Source organism: Balaenoptera musculus, chromosome 2, assembly GCF_009873245.2.
Source record: "Balaenoptera musculus isolate JJ_BM4_2016_0621 chromosome 2, mBalMus1.pri.v3, whole genome shotgun sequence".
Lineage (NCBI taxonomy): Eukaryota > Metazoa > Chordata > Mammalia > Artiodactyla > Balaenopteridae > Balaenoptera > Balaenoptera musculus.
The window spans coordinates 171,729,938-171,751,815 of NC_045786.1; the positions used below are offsets into that span (position 1 = coordinate 171,729,938).

Genomic DNA, 21,878 nt, shown 5'->3' on the forward strand with positions numbered 1-21,878 from the left:
CTGATTTGTACATTTGAACAATTTGTAAATGTGTAGAGTCCTCAGGAGGGAACTAACTCAAGCCCTTTGTTCTGCAGCTGAGGCTCACTGCCCCCCGGCGGGCAGTGGGTCGGTGGGTTCCCGAGGCCAGGGTGTGGCCCAGCCCTGGCCCCCAGGATGGCACACCTGCCCAGAGGAGAGTGAGGCCCTCCTAGGCTGACCTTGAAGCAGACCAGGTACATATGCCCTGCTCTGTCACACTGACAGCCTCTTTGGGAGGTAGGGCCCTCAAAGACTGGGGGTGTCACACAACCTTAAGATAGTAATATAATTAAAAATCCAGAACGACACTGTTACTGTTGTCTGTCCATTATACATCCCCCCAGGGAGGTGTTAAAATCTCTCACCGTAATATAGAGGGATGCCTACAACTGGGGTATCTGTGATGGGGGCTTAAGGGGTCTGCTCGGGGGGGCAGAGAGGGTGGGCTCCCCTGGGAGGAGGTGGGTGGCCTTGGATTGTAATTCCCCTCGCCTGCTCTGGTAGGATGGGGACAGCCATCTTCAAGTGTCGCCTTGATGCTTTTAATGAAGTAAAATATAAAATGCCTGGCACATAGTAGGTGCTCAACATATGCAAAAATGGTTCTTATTTCAGGTGGATCTGTCCCCTAACTGTGATTTGAAAGCCCTTCTCATTTTTGTAGAGTCCAGAGGGGAACAGGGAGGGTTAGGCAGGTCAGCGTTGGGTCCAGAGGGCCTTTTCTTGAGTCAACCCTGTAACTTTATTGGCATCGTGGGATTTATGTAGCCTTTCTGAGGAATGAACGTCTTCAGGTGGAATTACCCCTGTCCGGAGGCAGACACAGGTAACCTGGGTACTGTATTTTATTTTTATTTCTCATAAAAATCTTTTGTATCTGCAAAACTATGATAAGCATCTCAAAGCATTCACCAGGACCAAACCCTGTCCAAAATAAAACAGCATGTAATAAATAGCAGAGGCTCACGTGCGGGAAAGGTGATTAAGAGCCGGCAGAGGGCTGGCTAACCTGCGCTCACATTTCTTCCGCCCAAAGTCATGGTTGGAAATAAGTGTCTGCCTGGCAGAGGGGAGAGAACTCCAGAAGGTCCTGCCTGTGTTAGCTTAGGGAGGGGGAGACATTAACCAGCTAACTAATCTGTGCAGAGGGAGGCCAGGGCAAAACCTGATTTCAGGCTGCTTTGGGTTTCAAGTTGGCTTAGTTTTGTGCCCTTGGGCTCTCCGAGCCTTGATGTCTTTATCTGCGGATAAAGGGTCTTCCCAGTCGCACACTTATTAGTCCGTGCCTGCGACAGCTGGAGGGGGCCTGTGGAGCTGGGTCTGAAGCTTAGTGTGCAAGCAGGGGTTGGGGTGCCTGGGGGAGAGAAGGGGTTCTGATGGGAAGTCGGGGTGCGGTGTGCTACCCGGGACGTGAAGGGGGGCAGGCAAGGACCTGCAAGGCTGCACCCCATTCTCAGGGAGCTGACACGTTAGCCACACACCCTGTTGGTTAGAACTGGGGCGTGGGCAATGTGACAGCTGTGGGTTCCGCCCGGCTGGGAGGCTGCCGGTGCACGTGGGCTACAGGGCCGCTGCTCCCCAGAGGCTCCCGTGTACCCTTCGCCCAGGACTGTCTCGTGTCACATTCTCCCAAGTCCTCATTCGAGTTAGCTAATCCCTGAGAACACGGGCCAGGGCATTCGCTTTCGGGCCTCTTAAAGACCAGAAAGGAAAGTCCTCCCCGATGGGTGCCTTGCAGACACCCGCTCCGTGGCTCTGGAGGGATTTGGGGCCTGTGGGTGGTGCAGTCACAACCAGCAGGCACTCACCTGCTGGCCTCGTGTCACTGACACGCCGCTCGGAGGCCCAGGGCTCCAGTTTTAGAACGTAGAAAATTCAGAAAAGAATGACCTGGGAGATACAATAAATTCCTCGTGTCTGCAGAACTTGTTTGGGGGAGATATGCCCACTCCTGATCCAGCAGTCAAAATGCTCTTCCTTTTGTATTTGTTAAAAAAAAAAAAGCTAAAAGCTAACAGAAACCCCACACACAACACAGCAAAACAAAACCAAACCCACACACAAAATGTTTATTTTAATTATGCAAGAAATGCATTGATAATTAATACACTCATTACCGAAAATCAAACACTGCGGGTAAAAGCTAAAGTCATCGTCAACTCCTTCCTCCATCTCAGTTCCCCCCCACCCCCCAATCACCACCATTTTAACTCTTGTTGTCAGAGTCAGGTGTCTGGTTCCAGATTTTTTTTTTTTTTTCCTGTGCATTTGCATATGTATCTAAATAGACTCTCCAATATATGATTCTTTTTTTTTTTTTTAACGGAAACTATATCACCATGTACATTTCTTTTCGCACAGCTTGTTTTTCTTCACTCAAGAATGTGCTTGGAGATCATAAAAGATAAACACCGTTCCTTATAACAGCACCTTAGTAGCCTGTAATCTGTACACACCGAAGTTGAGTTAACTACCTCGCTGCTGTCACTAAAGCTCCGGGTCCTTACCCGGTGGGGCTGGCTTGTGGAAGCAGGTGTAAGTAATTGCCAAGGTCTGGATTTGAGGAGTGGGCTCACAAGTGTTTATGACATTATTACAAATGAATATATGAATGCATAAATTAGCAAAATAAAAGCGGGACATGCCTGGACCAATGATGAGAAAGTGTTTGTGAACAAAGGATCATGATTAATCCAGTTCTGCGCAAAATACTGAGGTCCATTAAAAGACAATAGGTCTCGGCTGTTTCATTCTTTTTAAGAGCTGTTTAATATTCCGGGGTGTGTTTGCACCATTGTTGATTAGAGCTTCCTCTATTGTTGAAAATCCCAGCTGGAAGTCTGCTGGGTTAGGCCAGTGTGAGCATATAGATGCTTTGGTCAAAGTCCTAGTCATCGGGGTGGGTCACGGGTCCACGTGTGCTCGTTATATTATTTAAGAAAATAAATAAGGAAGATACATAAAATAAAAGAGGTCCTGGCATAGATAAATGAGGAGAGCATGTCACGAACCGAGGTTTTAATTAATGTGATTTTGCTGAACTGACGCCTGCTAAAAAAGATCTAAGCCGTCCTGTTTTAGTTTTGTTGTTGTTGTTATTGCTAACGACCCTGCAGTGAGCATTCTTGTAGCTGAATCTGTAAACACGTCCCTGACTGTTCTTTTCGTCCAGCTTCTTAGAGGTGGGATAGCTAGATTAAATGGTTTGCAGCGAAGTTTATTTTCACTGAGTGATCTTTCTAACATGCCATTTTGACCTTGTTGCTGTCTTGCTTTAAATCCTCCATCTGACTTCCCGGAGTGTCTGGGACGTGGTCCAAGAGCCTTAGCCTGGCATGTAAGACCCTTCAGGGTCTGGCTGGAAGCTCCCCAGCCTCGTGCCCCCTCCCCATGCATACACACACACACACACACACATGCACACACACACGTGTGCTAGGCACACGGCAGCCCCTACCAGCTACCTTGTCCTCTCTGCGTGTGCCCTGCCTTTTACCCTTCGGGGCTCCGGCCAAGCCGTCCCAGCCAGCTTCTCCTCGGCGCTTAAGACAAGGCTTGAAATGTCCCCTAGGGTGAACCCAAATTTAGAGGCGCCCCTGCCCCCCAACACCTCATGCTAAAGTTCAGCAAAGCATAGTCTGCGGAATCGTGATGACTCATCGACATGTTTGCCTCGTCTAGGAGAACGTTTTACATTTTTCTCGAATTCATGAGACTGGCCGCATGTTAATCACCCCCTTTCCTTTGTCCCTTTCCAGTGCCCTTGGCTCCCATGTTGCCTGGATCCGACTTCCCCTAACTGAAAACCGCCTCATATTCCCCCGGGCCCATGGGCAGCTTCAGAGGACTGAGCCGTATGCTCGGTGGCGCTGGGTGAGTCCTCAGAACGCTGTCACACTGCAGATGCACACCCGGGGGGCCAGGCTGGCATCCCCACCACCCCGAGCTGCTCTGTCCCACCCTCCTGGGTGCACACGCCAGGCCCCCCCGGGCCCTGGAACCCTGTGTCCTGGGGTGCATGGTTGGGGTGCTATGTCTCAGGGTTGGAGTGCCAGTGATGGGTTTTCAGAACATAGGTATATCCTGGCAACGGTTGATTGCATCTTTTGTGACCTGCTCCTTGCCAGGGAGAAAAGGGGGTTCTGGAACACCAGAAGGAGCCGTGACGTAGCATGTGACAGCAGGGCCACCAGCTGGGGTGATGGGGATGCCCTGGGGAGAGGACAGGGTTAAGAGTGGTGCTTCTACCTTTGGGACACGGTCATGTTCTAGAAAGAGCGCAGGCTTCCGGGTAGAGGGGCCGCGATGCCACGTCTGCATCACCCCTGGGGGCGGAGGACTACCACCTGCTTGCTGGGAAGAACAGGAGCGCCAGCCTGTTCAGGGTTTTGGTCCCCTCTGTTTCCCTGGGGTTGGGGATGGGGAGGAAGCACCCCAAGAGGGCAGCCATCTCGAGCACAAACCTGGCTACAGGGCAGACATAGAGCTGTGCGTCTTTGGCAAATCTCCCAAGAATTTCTGTGCCTCGGTTTCCTGATATTAAAGGAAGGAATCATAATCGCCCACACAGAGTATTGAGCGGCCGAGTGAGACAATAGCACGATTAAATCACGCTGCACAGTAGCCGGCATGCGGTACCCAGCAAAAACCAGGAGCCTTTCCCATCTCGTCCTGTCCGAAGTCCTTAACCCTCCGTCCAGAGACACAGGCAGCTCCTTTTCAGATCAGAGGGACCCACAGGGGAAGACACCAAGGCCAAGAGGGCAAGTGACCAGGGAGGAACTGCCCTGCTCCTCTCGCCCCAGCGCAGACACCCTCCCAAGGGAAACGCGGGCCTTTCCTCGAACCCTGGGGGGCTGGGGAAGGGGCTGCCCCCCGCCGGCTTTAATTGGGCTCTCCTAAAAAGTTTGGCGATAGTTTATTTTATTTTTTTATAAATATATATAAAATGTCAGACTGCTCTTCAGGCAGATTTTTTAGGCTCGTATTTTATAGACTTTGGCAAGGGCGGTTCGGAAGACACAGTGGTTACAGTCTCCAGAGGTTAATAATTCCTGGAAAAACTTCTGGCTAAACCTGACTTCTCCTAAATTTCACAGAAACTGCTCCCTGGGCCGGGCCCAGCCTAAATGAGGTTTCTGTGCATCGCTGCAGCCTTACCTAGTGGGAGCGTGACTTGCCTTTTACACAAAAGTGAACTTCCTCGGCCACCGAGCACAAAGACCCCTCTCTCCTAAATTTTCAGTTTATTTACTCTGGAGCGTGGGCTTGGTCAGACACACGTCTCACCCCGGGGTGTTTCTCTGTGCTGTTAGTGGAGCTGTCCGTGCCTCTAGCATGAAGCCCCGTCCATCCCTGATGTCCTCGTGCCTGGGTGAGGATGCCAGGCTCTGTTTGTGTCTGGGGCAAAAGGAACCATTAGTGGGAACCCCCTCTCTAGCCAGGCTGCCCCATGGCCTCTGCCCCGTTAGTTTTGGGCAGGTGACTTTTCAAATCCACACCAAAGCTCTTTTGAACCCTTTGCTGCTACCCCGATCAGAAACCGGTATTTGCAAAATTTCCCACGTGCGTGATTTCTTCTGCCACATCCCCCCTCCCCCCGCCCCACCTCCATGTGATGCCGCAGAGGCTGTGACGCACTTGTAAATACTTTACCAAACATTGTCACATCGACAGTTTCAAAGCCATCTTTTAATTGATTGAAACAACAGCAACGGCGGAAAACAACCAAACCTCCCCCCCCCCCACTCCCCCCCCACCCCCACCTCCCCGAGGCTCTGAGAAAGCAAACAGTTTCTCCCAGGGCTGCTCCCAGCTCCTGAGCCGGGCGGTGGGGCAGTCTGTCTGTCTGTCTGTCTGTCTGCGGAGCCAGCCCGCACTCTCCACCTGCAGCACGATGCTGCCCCCCCCCGGCGGGTCAGAGCAGCTGTCGGGACCCCGAGGCTGGCAGACAGCGCCCGCCCAGGGAAGACTGGGCTGTCAGGAGTGGGGCAGTTAGGCAGTTGTGACAAGGGTGCCATCCCTGAGTACCTGGGTGCCTTTGTCGTCTTACCCGAATCTTTCTGCCCTGTGGAGGTGCACCCCTGCCCCCAAGGCTGAGCGAGGGCAGCCTGGTCATTTCAGACAAGGAACCCGGGCTGGTCCCTCAGCCAGCCTGTCTCTCTCTCTCTCTCTCTCACACACACACACACACACACACACACACACACACACACACACACACGTGTGCGCGCGCGCGCTCAGTGCCTGCACTGGGAACAAAGACAAGAAAACTCCTTTAGAAACTGCAGAACAGAGCCTCGTCTAGTGGGGGTCCCCTGATAAAGGCCCCATCCACCCAGAGTTCCTGGGAACTGAGCCCCCATGAATGGGCCTGGAGGGCCAGCGCCCGACATCAGCGTGGGCCGCATTCATCAACATGCAGGCCCCTCGGCCCCGGCGCCGGGCGAGGGGGCTTTCACGAGTCCCCGGAGCATCCAAGTAACGGTCCAGCAGCCGGCCGAATCCGGGGCTGCGGCCCAGCCTCCAGGAAAGGGCCCTGGTTTTCCCATGACCGGGCCAGCCCCGCTACTCACCACACCCCCCTTCCTTCTGTCCCCCCCCACCCCAGCCAGGAAGGCTCCCCCCAGCCCTGTGCACCAGTCTGTTGCCCCAGAGAGGACCCGGGCCAGCCTTTCTGGGCCTGGGAGCGGGGCGGGCACTTGGCCACTCCAGGTGGGCCGGCCCTTGAGATGGGGAGTTGGCCGCAGGACAGCTCCCCCCTCCCCCCTCCGGCCCCGCACTCACCCCCATTCTCTCCGCTCCTCTCCCTCACTGCCTCATCGACACAGAAGCGCTCCACCGGCCATCTCGGTGCCTTTGCCACTGAGCTCGGGGCCGGGGACACGGGAGAGCCTGGGCGTCCTTGCTCTGACCCCAGCCTGCCTTCTCCGTGGCCAGCCCCGCTCGGGACCTAGTGCTGCAGCAGCTTCTCGAAGGCCTAGACGTGCGGGCTGCCAGCCCGGGCAGGGAGCCGCGCTGCAGCCTCCTGGCCAAGTACCGGCCTGCCTCTCTCTGCTCGGATGCCGCCCGTAACAGGGAGCTCCCTCTCTCCCCAAGCAGCCCGCTCGGGGCTCGCACACCGAGCTGCTTTGCCGAGCCCTCCCTGCTTTCTGCATCTGCCTCCGCGGCTCCGACGCAGCCCCCTCGCCCCCTCTGCCCTCGGCTCTTTGCAGGCAGCAAGCTCCTTCTCAGTCCTCTCTTTTCCGTGCTCGGTAGCGAGCCCTCCATCCACCGTGGGATCAGGCTTGGGGTCCCCTGGCCCCGTCCGATCTCGGCCGTCTACACCTGTCCCGGGGCGCCTCTGCCCCTGCCCGCCCGCATCCGGGACGGAGCCCTTTGCCCTGCTGTTCTGCAGAGAGCCCAGGGGAGGGCGCGGGTCTCCCCTCCCGGGTCCAGCTGCTCTGTAGCTATCTGTTAAGCGGCTTCTGAGCCCTCTCGGCTTTTTATGGCCCCTTTGCCAGTTGCCAGGGAGAACGCTCTCTGTGCAAAACCCCTGCCTTTCCCGCAGGAGCCACTGGCGGCCGGGCCGGCCCTGGTCAGCCCGCAGCGGCGGCAACGGTGGCGGCAGGCGCCCGCGGTGGGGCTGGAGGCTCCCAGGCTCCACTCCCCGCTCTCTGGCTGGGAGACCACACAATTCCCCTTTCTTTTCAGAGCCTCGGTTTTTCCTCTGTGAAGTGGAGATGAGAGGGGCTCCCACACCGGCTCGAAGGGAGGCTAAATGAGATAAGAGTAGCCCAACACACATCAGAGAGTTCATCAGTGCTCGTGGGGTAGACGGTGGGACCCGGGGAGGGACGCACGCGTGTAACAAGTGTCGCAGGAAAGAAAACAGTCTGGCCTTTGGAGACCCTGCTCCGAATACAGACAGGAACCTCACCAGGCAGAGACCCCTCTGCCGGCTCCATCGCACAAATCAAGTCAGCCAGAGGAAGCCTCTGGCCTGTGAGCTCACAGTAGATGCAGAAGGCGGCAGAAAAGACATGCAAGCCCACATCTGCCTTTAATAGAGCAAGAATTTGCATTTATACAGCAGCACGAGGGGACCCTGGGGTAAGGCAGAAAGGAACATTTTTCCCGGCTGCTCCCTAGAAGGGCCAGCTTAGACGGGGGGCGTCTGGGGAAGAGAAGCCCAGTGGAGTCCAGGCACCCCACAGACTGTGGGGTGCAGTCATCCTTCCGGGCACTCATTCTCCAAACCAACGCAGAGCACCTACCTTCCTGGGCCCAGACCCGAGTGGAAGGCTGGACACGGAGCAGTGCCGATTGGCTGGCTTCTTGTCCTCGAAGCTCAGTCTGGGGTGGGGGGGAAAGAGACAGGGAGTAAGTCACTGTAAATCAAGTGATGAAGGGGGGGATGAAGCAGCTGAGATCATGGAGTCCTGTCTTCTAGGGGACAAGCCCTGAGCCGGGCTGCCTACCTAGGACTTACCCCAGCAGGAACTCTGAGCACCAGCCTCAAAAAATCCCCATTTGATTGATGAAGAAACTGAGGCAGGGAAAGACAAAGTCCCATACTCACTGTCTCTCAGCTGGTGTGAGGCCGGGCTGGGATGGAACCCCAGTCCCTCCGAGGCTCCCCACCACACCCTGCTGCTGAAGACAGCTCAGCGAGGCTGTGCTGAGTGCTGGGGGGGTGTGGGTGGGCAGGGGATGGATTGATTAGTTATAAGCACCTCCCAGCGGTGCTTGAGATCCCAGCTCCTCTGTGGCCCAATCCGTTTGAAGGGCAGATTCAAAATTAGGTGGTAGCACCTATGGGCAGAGGCTTATGAAAATGGCATTATTAACCTGATGCGGAGGGGGCCCTGCCCACCTCCAGGCGGCTTGCAGATAGAGGGGGCTCGGGCTTGTTTGTGTGGACAGGGGGTTGGAGGGGAGGGAGCACATCCGGGGGGCCCACCAGGGCTGCCTCCTGGGGAGGACGAGCTTTGGCGAGAATGAGGGCCTGCTGGCTGAGAGGGTCAGCCCCCTCACTCAGGCAAATGCCCAAGCTGGAGCCCACTCTCCAGGGCAGGATCCCCTGCCCCTTCTCCGACACAGACTAGGACGATGGGCCCCCCTGCACCTCGGTTTCCCCATCCGTGTGAGATGGAGATGAAAACCATCGTCACTGCAGGGAAAGCTCCGGTCCCACACCTTCCCTCCAGCCCCCTACCATGGTGACCGCCCCCGGACACCTGTCTGCCTGTCGGAGAAGTGTTCAACAGGAGAGTTCCAGATCCGGGAGGGAGAGAGGGGAGATGTGGAAGGGAGAAAGGAGAGGGGGCTGATGTCCCCAACTCAGAGAGGCTGCTCTGCGTTGGGTAGGAGTTGGGCCACTTCAGATTTGTGCCAACTCACGGTGCAGTGGAATCAGACAGTCTGAATTCTTCAGACACCAGCCGAGCGTCTGTGGCGCCCCCAAGTGCCACAAGGGGGCTGCCTGGGCCACATTTTTAAGCCCGGAAAGTGAGGAGGGGGAGACAGACAGCGGGGATCGGCGCTTTTTGCTTTTGCGGCGGCGGCGATTTTGATTTCCATTGCGGCCCCGATGCGTGCATGCATGCGGGGGCCGGGCCCTGCCCTGGGCTGGGGGCAGCCAGGAGGGGGTGACCCACCCTACCTTGGGGGTGACTGCAGGCTGCGCCCCCTCCCTCACCGAGGGCCGAGCTGCAATGCAGCAGGCTGCCGGGAGGGTCCGGGGAGCTGTCCGGTGGCCGGCTTTCCAAAGTGGGAAAGGAAGGCTGCGGGAGGGAGCATTTCCTGGAGGGGCAGAGGGTGGAGAGGCGCCCAGGAAGCAGACTGCGCGGAGAGCCTGGCAGCTGCAGGACGGCTGGAGAGCGGAGAGGCGGGGGGCAGGGGTGAGGGGCCCCGGGGGGTTGGGGAGATTGGTGTGGACCTGGGCTCGAGCGTGAGTCAGTTTCCAGTGATGTGACTGACAGAGAAGAGGGAGGCTTAGGTGGGGCAGAGAGGGACTGAGGATGGTGAGGCCAGCTTGGCACACAGTTTTAGGACAAAAACCACCACCTCTTGTCCTCCCAGAAAGAGCCAAAAAATAAAAAATCAATAAAAGCATCTGACAAGCTAGACAGCTGAATCCTTCCCAGCCTGGCTGAGCCGGTCCCAGGGAAGGAGCCTTCAGGTGGCCAGCCCTGCCTTGGAGAATTGAGGCGTCTGCAGGCCCTTTTAGAGCCAGAAGAGGTTGCATGGGGCCAGGAGGACCTGGGGAGTGGGGGAGAGGGGCCAGGGAGGGGGCAGGAGGGCCTAGGAAAGGGACCAGAAGGCCCCGGGGGAGACAGGAGGGCCTGGGAAGGGGCTGGAGGGTCTAGGGGGGAGCAGGATCGTCTGGAAGGTAGGGGCTGGGGTAGCAGTTGGGGGTCTGGCTCTGCAGTGCCCTGCAGCCTTGCACTTTCTCCTTAATCTCCCCAACTTAGAATGGTTTCCTTCCACTGACCCAGGCCCCTTTCTCGCCCCCTTTCCACTCTGAGGCATTTTTTTGCCTTTGAATCAGCTCCCTAACACCCTCCAGGATTTAGCTTAGACCCTGGGCCCCTTTGCTCTTTGAAAAGGCTTCCCCTCTCCTACCTCCTCAGCTCCTGCACTTTATTTTTACACGATGATTTTAAAAACCTTTAATTAGGAGAAATTTCAAACAACACAAAAGTAGAGAAAACGGTACATATTTTCATCGCAATTTACACACTTTTCATACTGCTGCCACCATCAACTCTCAGCCCCGCTCATTCTATCCAAACCTCATACTGTCCTTCTACTACCCCCACCTGCCCCCAGACCACTCTGAAGCAAATTCCAGACACCATACCCTTTCCTCCAGCATTCTTCAGTGTGTATCTCTAAAAAAGAAGGACTCTTTTTCTGTTTTGAAAACATAACCACAATGCCATTATCACAGTTAAAAAATTAACAGCATTTTCTTAATGTCATCCAATAGCTATTCAGCATTCAAATAGGCCCCAATTGACTCATAAATTTCCTTTACAGTTGGCTTGTTCAAATCAGTGTCCAAATTCTTTCCTGCACCTTCAGGGGGCACTGGGATTATAGAAGGTAAATGCAGTTACAAATCCAGGGGTTTGAATATCTAGTCTCTCCTTAAGTGAGTAACTCAACCTCAGCAAACTTTAGTTTTCTCACAGAAGATGGGGCAAATTCTGGGTCTCTGCTAGGGTCATTTAGAGGATTAGAGATAATGCATATGAAGCCCCCAGCCCTGTATCTAATACATAACAGACACTCAGCTGTAGCTGCTAGGATTATTCTTTTTTTTTCCTGGAGACTTCTAAAGGGGACTTGGGCTGGGGTAGGCAAATCAGAGTTGGCAATCGTCCACAAAACAAAAGGCTCCTGGCAGTCCAGGCCCCCTGAGAGATTAAGACAGTACGTGCACCACATCCCAACGTGGCAGCCTGCAGTCCGGGGGTCTGGGACCTCCCAGCTGGCTCGCAACTCCGCTGCCCAACAGCAGACAGCAGCTGCCGCCACTGGGGGCCCACTGGGGATCCCACAGGTTGCCAATCCACTAGATGGCACTCTCTGCTGTGCGTCCAGGAGGGACCACTACCCCAACCTGCTCTGGCCACCGCCCAGCTCTGGGTGCCACAGGGGGTTGCGTGCCACTGAAACACTGCAGATAATTTCTGAAAAGCATTTCTCAATATGTCATGCAAGATACAGCAGTTTTCTTTCTGTGTGAATCCCAGCCTGATTGCAGGCGCAGAGGGAATGAGCATTTCACGATCATTTGCTCAGGTCAGGCACTGGTATGTCCACTCTCTCTTGAAATCCTCGCCCCAGCTACATCTGATTTCCCTTGATTTTACAGATGAGAGGACTTTGAGAGGTTAGTGACTTGTCCAAGGTCAGTTAGGAAGCAGGACCCAGGGTTCCAATCCAGGTTTGTCTGTTTCCTCCGCATAATGGAAAGGCAGAAGGATGGATGTTAGGTCTGTTGGATGGATGGAAGCCTGCATCAGGATGCAGAAGTAGAGAGATGGCTGGCTGGCTGGCTGATGAAGCCTGGTGAGATGGGTGAATGAATGAAAGTGCAGAGGGTGGGCGGATGGATGAATGGGAGAGAACAGTCGTTTCTCACCAAGATCGAAGGCTCACTTGATTTGTGAAGAGAGGTTTCCTCTGAGGGGAGCTTGCTGGTAAAGCTGTGCTGCCTCTGAGCATACTCAGTGGCTCAGGGGGCTCTGGGACAACAGGTGGGCTGCCAGCTGATAGGGACCAAGTTCCAGTTCTGGTGCTAGAGCTGCTCAGTTGCAGCTCTCAGTCCCAGCTGCTTTCACATGCACTGAGAAACAGAAGACAGCCTCCTTTCCACTGACTCTCCTGGGTGACTAAGCCCTAAGCCCAACCCCATGCTCAGTCTTTTTCTAGTTCATCGGCATAGTTTTCTGTCCTCTAAATCATCAGGACCACCCTCCATGGCCGCAGTTACCATCCTCAATCAAAATAAAAGGAAACTGAGGTTTAGAAGTGGTAAGTGCCTTGCCCCACATCGTGTAGGGGGCGAGTGTAGAACCAGGATTTGAACCCTAGTCTACTCTTCTAACAAACCCATACCCTTTTCCCATTTTCTTTTCTCTGTGACTGTGCCTGAAAAAGTCTGCACTCCTTGGGGTTCACCCATGTCAGACTCACCTTCCTGGCCTGTCAGGGAGCTGGCCTTCCACCCCCCAGACTTTAAATTTATTTCTCAAGTAACACCTTCTCTAGTTTATCCTACTTGTATCTATCACACATGCAGGGATCAAACATATCACTGACCTCCTGCAGTACAATTATCAAGTTACAAATTAAATTTCTGGTAGCTCAGATTATGACTGAATGCTCAGAGAAGCAGATGTAGACTCTAGAGCCCGAAAGGCTGCAAGGCAAGGAGAGAGGGAGTCAGACAGAGGGCTGGAGGGCAATTCAGCTAGTGTCCCCAAAGATCTGGCTTAAATTCAGCAGATATGTTTTGATAATCTGCTTATGGGCTAAGCCATGTTACACACATCCAAGATGCTCAGATTTCAGTCCCAGCTCTGCCATTTACTAGTTTTGTCAGTTTGGACAAAGTGTTTAACCTCTGTGCCTCAGTTTCCTCAGTTGTAATATGAAAATACCAATAGTACCTTATTAATGGGTACTTGAAGATTAAATGAGTCAAACATTTAAAGTGCTTGAAACAATGTTTCCCATTTGGTGAGGATGCAATAAATATTTCATTATAATTAAAATTATAATTGTTATCACTGTTTTCCTTGAGATGGCATTTAATATCTCTGACTGGTAAGAATGATTACCCACTTTTTACAGACAGCTGAATAGGTGCCCGTAGAGGTGTATGAGCCTTTGCCTTTGGAGAGGGGAGTCGGTGAAATAGAAATAGAAATTGAAGACTAGACAATTTGAGTTCTCGTTATGGAAACAAGAGCTATACGCACCAATTGGACATGATCTGTCTTATAAAAGATTAAGCCCTGGAATAGGTGAAACTCCTCTGAAGGGATTTTCTTGGGGGTATTGAGAGTTTTAATGAGGTTGGATGGGAGTTGAGAAGAAGCTGAGTAGGTGAAGGGCAAGAGGAAGAATTACAATTCTCTTGCTTCAACTTCATGGCTTCTAGAAGCAGTGGGCAAGTTTCCCATATATGCTCTGACCAAACTTCTTTCCCTACATTTTTTTTTGGGGGGGGTGGGGGGTAGAAAATAGCTACATTAGACATGTTTCTTGTTTGGTCTTTTGAGGGTGGCCAGTTGGAACAAAGCATAGTTCTAGTTGAGTCTCACACCGTGTGGGGCATGAGGATTGGGTGACCTGTGCCCATTCCTGGGCAGAACATTTGCAACTTTAGCCTAGGTGACGTGTGACTGCACGTGAGGATGGCACCGGGGGTGGGGGGTGAGGGCATTTGGATGCCCTAACAGCCAGGTGACAGGAGATGGGTTTAGCATCTCTGCTGACTTGCTGGGCCACGTTGGGCGGATGATCCCAGCATGACCTGATCCCAGAATCTGTGCAAGTCCTGTGGGAACTGACACCACTGCATCTCCTCCAAGAAAGTTTACTTATTCATTCAGGATTATCGGTACATCCTGGAGACGCCCTGTGCTCCTGGGGATGCCTGTGTGGGAGGTGAGACAAGCCCTCCTATTTGCCCACACATGCATTCACACGCTTACCTTGTAAGCTGAGAGTCAGGTATCAGAGAGCAAGAAATGCCACAAAAATGAGGCATTGGGGCTAACTGGGGAAGAGACACTGGGACCAGACTTCCCGCACTGGCTGCCTTGTTCAGCATCTTCCTAACTGTGTGACCACTTGTAAGTCGCTTAACTTCTCTGAGCCTCCATTTTCTCATGTGTAAAATGGGGCTAATCATGTCTTTGCTCAAATATCACCTTCTCAGTGAGACTTTCGCCTTCTTGTTGCTTTCTATCACTCCTTTTTTCTGCTTTCTTTTTCTCCATAGTTCTCATCACCATCTTATATCCTGTACATAGTACTTGTTTAATTTGAATATTGTCTGTTCCTGTCTCCACCCACAAGGAAGTTAGCTCTCAGATTTTGTCTGTTTCATTCATTGCTGTCTCCCCTGGCCTGTACCTGGCACAAAATGCATGCTCAAAACTTTTTTTGGGGGAAAAAAAAAAGAGATGCTGTTGAATTGTTCCAGAGTATTGTCAGTGCCTGCAAAGCAGGCAGCATGGTGCCTGGTGGAGTGTTCATTCGGTGAATATTGGCTAATTTCGATTATTATGTCTTCTTCACAGGACTGTTGTGAGGATCAAACGAGATAATGTATGCGAAGGCATGCTGTGAATTCTGCGTGCCCAGGGCAGGAGGTACAGCATTAATGATCCTCTGCTACTTTGAGGGGACTTACGCAACTTTATGCTTTTCATTTTCACACCACCTGGGAGGGAGGGAAGCCCGAGAGATCACTGCCCCCTGAGGCTCAGCACGGGGAAGGGCCTTGCTGGAGGCTCACAGTGGGCTCAAGGCAAAGGCAGGAGTCTGCATTGGGCTCCCCAGCCTCTAGGGGTCTTTCTACGTCTCCCTTATGTAAGTCCCGACGTGGGTATATTTATGTTCATATTACATTATATATACATCTACATAATGGAAGTATGTTTTAACTTGTCATTTAGTTTTTATTTTTCATGCCTCAGAGTAGCTCTGAGGCCAGCGTGCTGGGCACCCCCCAGGACAGTCTGGGAGGGTAGGAAGGAAGCTGGCTGTGTCTTGTCAGTAAGGGTCACAGTTTTTTTGGTTTCTGGGAAACAATGTGAACATCAAGAATCCCATGGCATGGACTCCCCCGAAGGCAGCCCCATTTCATGAAATGAATTGTAGTTTTCCAAAGCTCATCCCTTAGTTGGATTTCTGTTTTCCAGGGCACTTGTTTAAGCTTTGATGCCGGGTCCAAAAAGAACAGATCCCAACAATTTCCTGCCCGAGGCCCATCCTTTCCGAAACACTCAGCTTGGCCTGAGCATCGAGATCATTCGTTTCTCTAATCAGATCGGGGGCCGTTGGACCCGCAGGGTGGGCGGCATGGGGCGGGGGAAGGGCAGGGTGAGCGCAGGGTGGGAGCTGCTTGAGGAACGGTCGGTAGTCAAATGCACCGTCACGTTGGACCCTCGAGGGTGTCGCTGTCCTCAGTCGACCAGTCGCACAAGTCGGGGCACAAGGCAGAGAAGCCAGGTCACGTCTCTGCAGTTACACAGCTCACGAGTGCCTGCTGGGGTGGAACCTGGTCTGTCTGTCTGTCTAGCACCACAGCTGCTGCAGAGGGAAGAAAGATTTGGGGGATGGGCTCAGAGCCTGGGCTGGGAGTGGGGGGGGGGGGTCACTTGGCTGACTTTGGCATGAAAATAATAGCTGATTCTGCTTAGGGACTAGGGCTGTGACTGCAGGTGGGAAAACAGGCACAGAGAGGTTGGTTAACTTTCCTGATGTGGCTCAGCTAGTCAGGATTTGAGGCTGGATTTGAGGCAGGCGGTGTGATGCCAACATATGTGCTTTAACCATTGGCCCACAGTGCCTCACGGCTGTGAGCACAGATTAAGAGGGCACGTGGAGTTCAAGGATCTGGGTTCGAGTCCTCCTACCACCCCCCTGTTGGGTGTGCTTGTAAGTCAATCATATGTATTTAATTCTCCCTCTTGACAAGGCGCTGCAGAGGCCCAGCCAGCCACTGAACCATGGAAAATATTTTTTAAGAATACATATGTGATAAAATTGTACATATATAAAAGGGGAAGGGGAGGGTACACAGGAGATTTGAGAGTGATTATTTAAGGTAGAGGGCAGCAGGAGACTAAGGGGGTGGAGCACAGGAGGTGGGGGCAGTGCGTGGTTATTGTACTGCTTTTAATAATCTGTAAAATAAGAGAGGCATGTCAGGAGCAGGAATGAGAGCGGGTTGCGAACCAAGGATTGAGATGAATTCTCCACAACCGAGGGACATGAAAAAAGAGATCAGAGTGGTTTGTGGTCCTTCATTTTATTATTAAAAATAATAAAAGAATAAAGAAATACTGTCATAACGGCCTTGAGTAGCGCAATGGTGAAAATGTGTTCTGCATAAAAGGTGATGATGAATCCAGGTCTGCGAACCTGACATTAACGAGCAAAAAAGGTCTGGGCAATTTTCTTCCTTTTCATGGGGATTTGTGTTCCATAGAATGGGCACACTGGGGTTTCTCCGCTGGACAGGATCTTGGCTCTGGGGAAAGACACTGTAGACAGGTATAAGCGGGGATTAATGGGTGTTCGCTGCATAGTTACAAATGAATGAATGCACAGATCCAATTAAAGAGAGCCAAGCTTACACCACGGATGAGAATGTGTTTTCAGACAAGTGTTATGAGTAATCTAGTTCTACCCAACAGTAGTTATTAAAAATGATAGTACAAACACCCAGTAGGTTCTAGGCTGTTGGGACTGTGGGTAGGAAGCATATTAACGGGTAGATAGAACAGTCATTGGTCTTGGGCTGAATGGTGGCTTCAGGTGTTCTTGATATATTGTTAAGAATGAATTAGATGAGAATAAAATACATGACAAAATGAAAGAGAGCCAAGAGCAGACCACCAAAGATCATGTTTTATGGCTTATGTCTTAAGGTTAATCCATTTATGGACAATGGTGGACTACTTAAAACAACAAAGCCAAAGCTCTTACCTCTCTGGATAAGAGGCATTGGTCTATAAGGACTAATCGATGTTTTTGTTGTGGGTTAGTGCTGAGCTCCTGTGTGGTTATTGTGTTTCAAAAAATAAGTAAAAACAATAAAAAGGACAAGTAGGAAACAAGGATGAGATTATATCTGGAATCAAAGATGATTATTACTTTAATTCTGCATAGCCGAGTCCATTAGGAAGAAGATCTGGGCTGGTTCCTCTGAGTTAGAAGCATAGAGACAGATGCTTGTAATAGCCATTATTCTTGTTTTCGATTAGGGTGGTGAATTCATACATGTTTATTGTAATAAATACAGTTATTGAATGGAGAAATATGTACAATGAGAGCTAGGCTTGGGCCAATGATGAGACTGTGTCACGTGATTAATACTATGCTACACCCCCGACGGCCGTTAGAAAATATCTAGGTTGTTTCATCCTTCTGAATATCTGTCTTGTGTTCCACAGAATGGAGGCCCCAGAGTGGGTCTAATGACACTCTCTTGATGAAGATCTTGGCTGTGACTTCTGTGGGAAATGAGCCATGGACCAACCAATGTGAGTGATGGTTAGTGTTGTTTTACGGTTGGGTGGTTGGTTGATGGGTGTGTATGCGCTATTAAACATGAATGGACACAAATAAAATCAAAGATGGCCAAGCATAGACCAATGATGAGACTCTGTCATGAAGCCGGGTGATGAATCTCATTTGGCATAACTGTCAGCAAATTAAAAAATAATATAACTGGGCTCTTCTCTGTGTAGTAAATGAGCAGATAAAAACAAATGATTATATATGAAACATTATGTTAATTTTATATATGTATATGTATGATTCCATTATACATTAATATATGTTTATATAAATATAATTGTTACTTTTTCTTATTCTTGGGGTGAATGGTGTGCTCATGTATGTTTACTGATTTATTAAAAAGAAAAGGATGCATGCATAAATAAAATCAAAGAGGTCAAGCATGGACTAATGAAGACAATGTATCAAGACCCAAGACTTATGATTACACAATTCTGCAAATTTGAGGGACGTTAAAACAACAAAAAAATTCTATACTATTTCATGTATTTTAATAGCATTCTACTATTAATTTATACACTACGGTTTATATAAACACTTTCCTGTGGGTGAAGTTTAGACTGTTAACTCAGTGAGAGATGCACATAGAAATGAAAAGAATTGGTAGTTTATTATACTTTGGGTAAGATTCATGGGTGTTCTTTTAGGATTTTTTAAAAAGGGATAAATAAAATTCAAAAGGGCAAAGCACAGACCAATGAGGATAATGTTTCATACACTAAGGCTGATTAATTCAATTCTACACAAGTGAGACTCATTAAAAATGGTCCAGGCTGTTCATTCTTTTAAACGGTTGCTTTCTGTTGCATGAAATGGACACACCATAGTTTATATAATCATGCAACATTTATGAGAATTTTGCCTCTTATTTGGGTGGATAAGGTAAAGAAAATGTAAGTAATAGTTGACGTTCTTAAATCTTCAGCTGGAAAGTGGTTTAAGGGTGTTGATAAGTAAGTAAATGAATGAATGAACAAATTAATGAATAAAACGAGAGGCCGATAACGATAATGTTTCATTATTCCAGAATTAAAATTATTCTAATTCTGTACATTCCAGGTCCATTTAAAGTATGTGTTGGTTAAAGAGCAGATATTCATTATTCCTGTTTTTGCATGGTGGTGTGTTGCATGTTAATTTCAGTGCTAAAAAAATTAGTAAATGTATAAAGTACAAAGAAGCCAAAACGGAGACTGGTGATGAGAATGACCCAAAGATTAGAGGATTACAGTTAATTTAGTTCTGTGCTCTTGACTGCCATAAAAATAGTATGTTTCATTCTTTTTACCAGATATTTTGTATTTCACAGTGTATATGTACCTAGTTTATTTAAACATCCTTCCACGGAGAAAGATCTAGGTTATTAACTCACTGAGCAAGGAGCACAAAAGGAGATGAAAGATAACGTCAGTGTTCTACCTGTGGAGTATGAGACTGGGTTTATGGTTGCTAATTAAAACTCCTTTAGAAATGATCGACTCAAACCTGAGAGAATCAGCATAGACCAATGATTAAGAATTATGATTAATCCCCTCCAGCTTCATTAGAAAGAGTTCTAGACTATTACCTAAGGGTAAAGAATGTATGTAGTGCTGTCCAATAGAAATTTCTGCACTGATGGACATGGTCTGTAATTTGTTCTGTTCAATATGGCAGCCATTAGTTACATGTGACTACTGAGCACTTAAAATGTGGCCGGTGTGCATGGGGGACTGAATTTTTAATTTTACTTTATTTTTATTAATTTGAATTTAAATAGTCATATGTGGATAATGGCTACTCTATTAGTTGCATTGGATGGTTGGTTAATGAGAGTTTCTTGAATATTAGGTATGAATAATTAAATATATGAATTAATAAAGAGGGTTGATTATGGGCCAGAGATGAGAATATACCATGAGAAAAAGATTATAATTAATCCAGTTCTGCACAACTGAGATTCACTGGCAAAAAGTCTTTGGTTCATGAAAAATAGACAGGCTTATTCATTTATTTTATCAACTATGAAGTATTACTTTGAATGTGTGCCCCATAGTTTATGTGAACATTTCTCTAATGTTGAAGATCTATGTATTTTGGTGAGAGAAGATCAAAAATTTATTGTCAAAGTTGTAGCTGGTGAGTTGAATAGTGGTTTTGCAGATATGCATTATATTATTATTTATTTCAAAAAATGAATAATAAATAATAGAGAGTCCATGTGCGGTGCAAGGAAGACAGTATGACATGTACTAACGTTTGTGATTAATACATAAATAATAACTGTGGTCCATAAATAAAACATCTCTTACATTTTTTGGTGAGGAACATACAGACAGATGTACCTAATTGTCAATATACATATAGGACTAAGCAAGGACCAATGAAGAAAGTATATCATGAACCAAATATTTATATTAATACATTTCTGAACAACTGAAACTCATTTTATAAAGGTCTTTGTTTCTCTCCATTTATGGGTAAGAATTACAAAGATTTATCTACCTATCCTTTATATCCATACATATTATATATACATATATTATAGATATGGATAAAAATTATAGTTTTTCTTAGGTTTGATGGTACATTCATGGTGATTTCATTGACTATATTATAAAAAAAACCAATACATGGATAAATTCTTAAAAATAAGACGAAAGAAACGTATGAGTTAGTCATTGTTGTGGCAGTGCTGCATAATAAGTAACCCACAATTTCACTGACTTACAAAACAGCAATTATTACAACAATAACAATATTTATTTCGCACATATGGGTCTGTGGGTATCTTGAAGCAGTTGTGCTCCAGGCTGTGGGTTGGGTTCACATCTGCCCAACTTGCCTTCTTTTTCAACGTTCTTAGATAAAGGAGTTGTAGTGTCTGGGCCATGCTCTTCTCACAGTGAAAGCTTGAAGCTCCAGAGGGCAAGCAAAACCACCCCTGCGCATTTAAAGACTTTGCTTTGACATGGTTTAAGTCATATCCACTCATACTCCATTGGGCAATGCAAGTCATACGGCACAGCATCAGTGGTGTGGGGAAGGATAGTCTTCCTATAGAGGATAGGGAAGGGAGAGGGAATATTTGCTGAAAAATGACATAACTTACCCCATTTCTCCCAACTGGTGAGAAATATTTACTTCATGTTCCTACATGAAATACAATCATTCTCTCTTCAAAGCGTCCCAGAAGTCCATGAAACCAGTGCTTATTTTGTAGTCCAGAGCATCTTGATTCACTTCTGGTTTGGATGTGACTCTTCTTTATTCAGAGACTTATAAATCAGAGGTGGGTTATCTGTCCCCACATGGTAAACATACTGAGTTGGAAACACCCCCACTTGCAAAGGGAGAAAATGGGAGGCACAAAGCAGTTCATTCCAACTCTGCTGGGCAAAAGATGTGAGCTCTCCTACCTGCAGCTGTCACCTGTATAGGAGGGAGAACAAAGGTGGATGTTGGTAATGGCCGCCATTCGTATCCTTCTTGTAGGTGATCCGTTCAATGATGTTCATTGACATAAAGGTTGAGAGTCATTAATTAAGTTAAAAAATGGAGTGTTGTTTGTGGTCAAAGGGGAGAAGGAGGGCCAAGCACAGGGCAAGGATTATGGTTAATTCAGTATTTCACAACTAACATTTATTTAAAAAGTTTACATCGAATACTGTTCACTCTTTTTTATGCCTGATTTCTGTTCTACAGAATGAACGCACTAGAGCTGATCAGCCATCCTTAACTGATGAAGGGCTTACCTCTGTGGGTGAGGAGCATGGAGGCCCATGTAAGTGACAGTCAGAGCCCTTGCTCTTGGTTTGGATGGTCTGCTCACGGATGTTGACTGTATTACTTAAAAGAAACAAATGGCTTCATTCATCACTTGTTAATATAACAGCAGACCACGCATGAACCAACGTTTAGAGTGTGATATGAACCAAGAATCGTGATGAATCTAATCCAACACAACTTAATTCCATTAAAAATACACCAAGGCCGGGGCTTCCCTGGTGGCGCAGTGGTTGAGAATCTGCCTGCCAATGCAGCGGACACGGGTTCGAGCTCTG

The 21,878-nt window shown here is 49.1% G+C and overlaps 1 long non-coding RNA gene and 1 other non-coding gene across 2 annotated transcripts; both read left to right on the forward strand.

Annotated features, from left to right (window-relative positions):
• The first annotated feature begins 2,667 nt into the window (after positions 1-2,667).
• On the forward strand, positions 2,668-2,744 carry LOC118891570. Its single transcript, XR_005019125.1, has one exon. It is a non-coding gene; the product is annotated as a small nucleolar RNA SNORD112 (small nucleolar RNA).
• Positions 2,745-3,805: 1,061 nt separating this feature from the next.
• On the forward strand, positions 3,806-21,593 carry LOC118891092. Its single transcript, XR_005018898.1, has 4 exons — positions 3,806-3,894; positions 14,826-14,897; positions 17,709-17,798; positions 21,520-21,593. It is a non-coding gene; the product is annotated as an uncharacterized LOC118891092 (long non-coding RNA).
• The last annotated feature ends 285 nt before the right edge of the window (positions 21,594-21,878 follow it).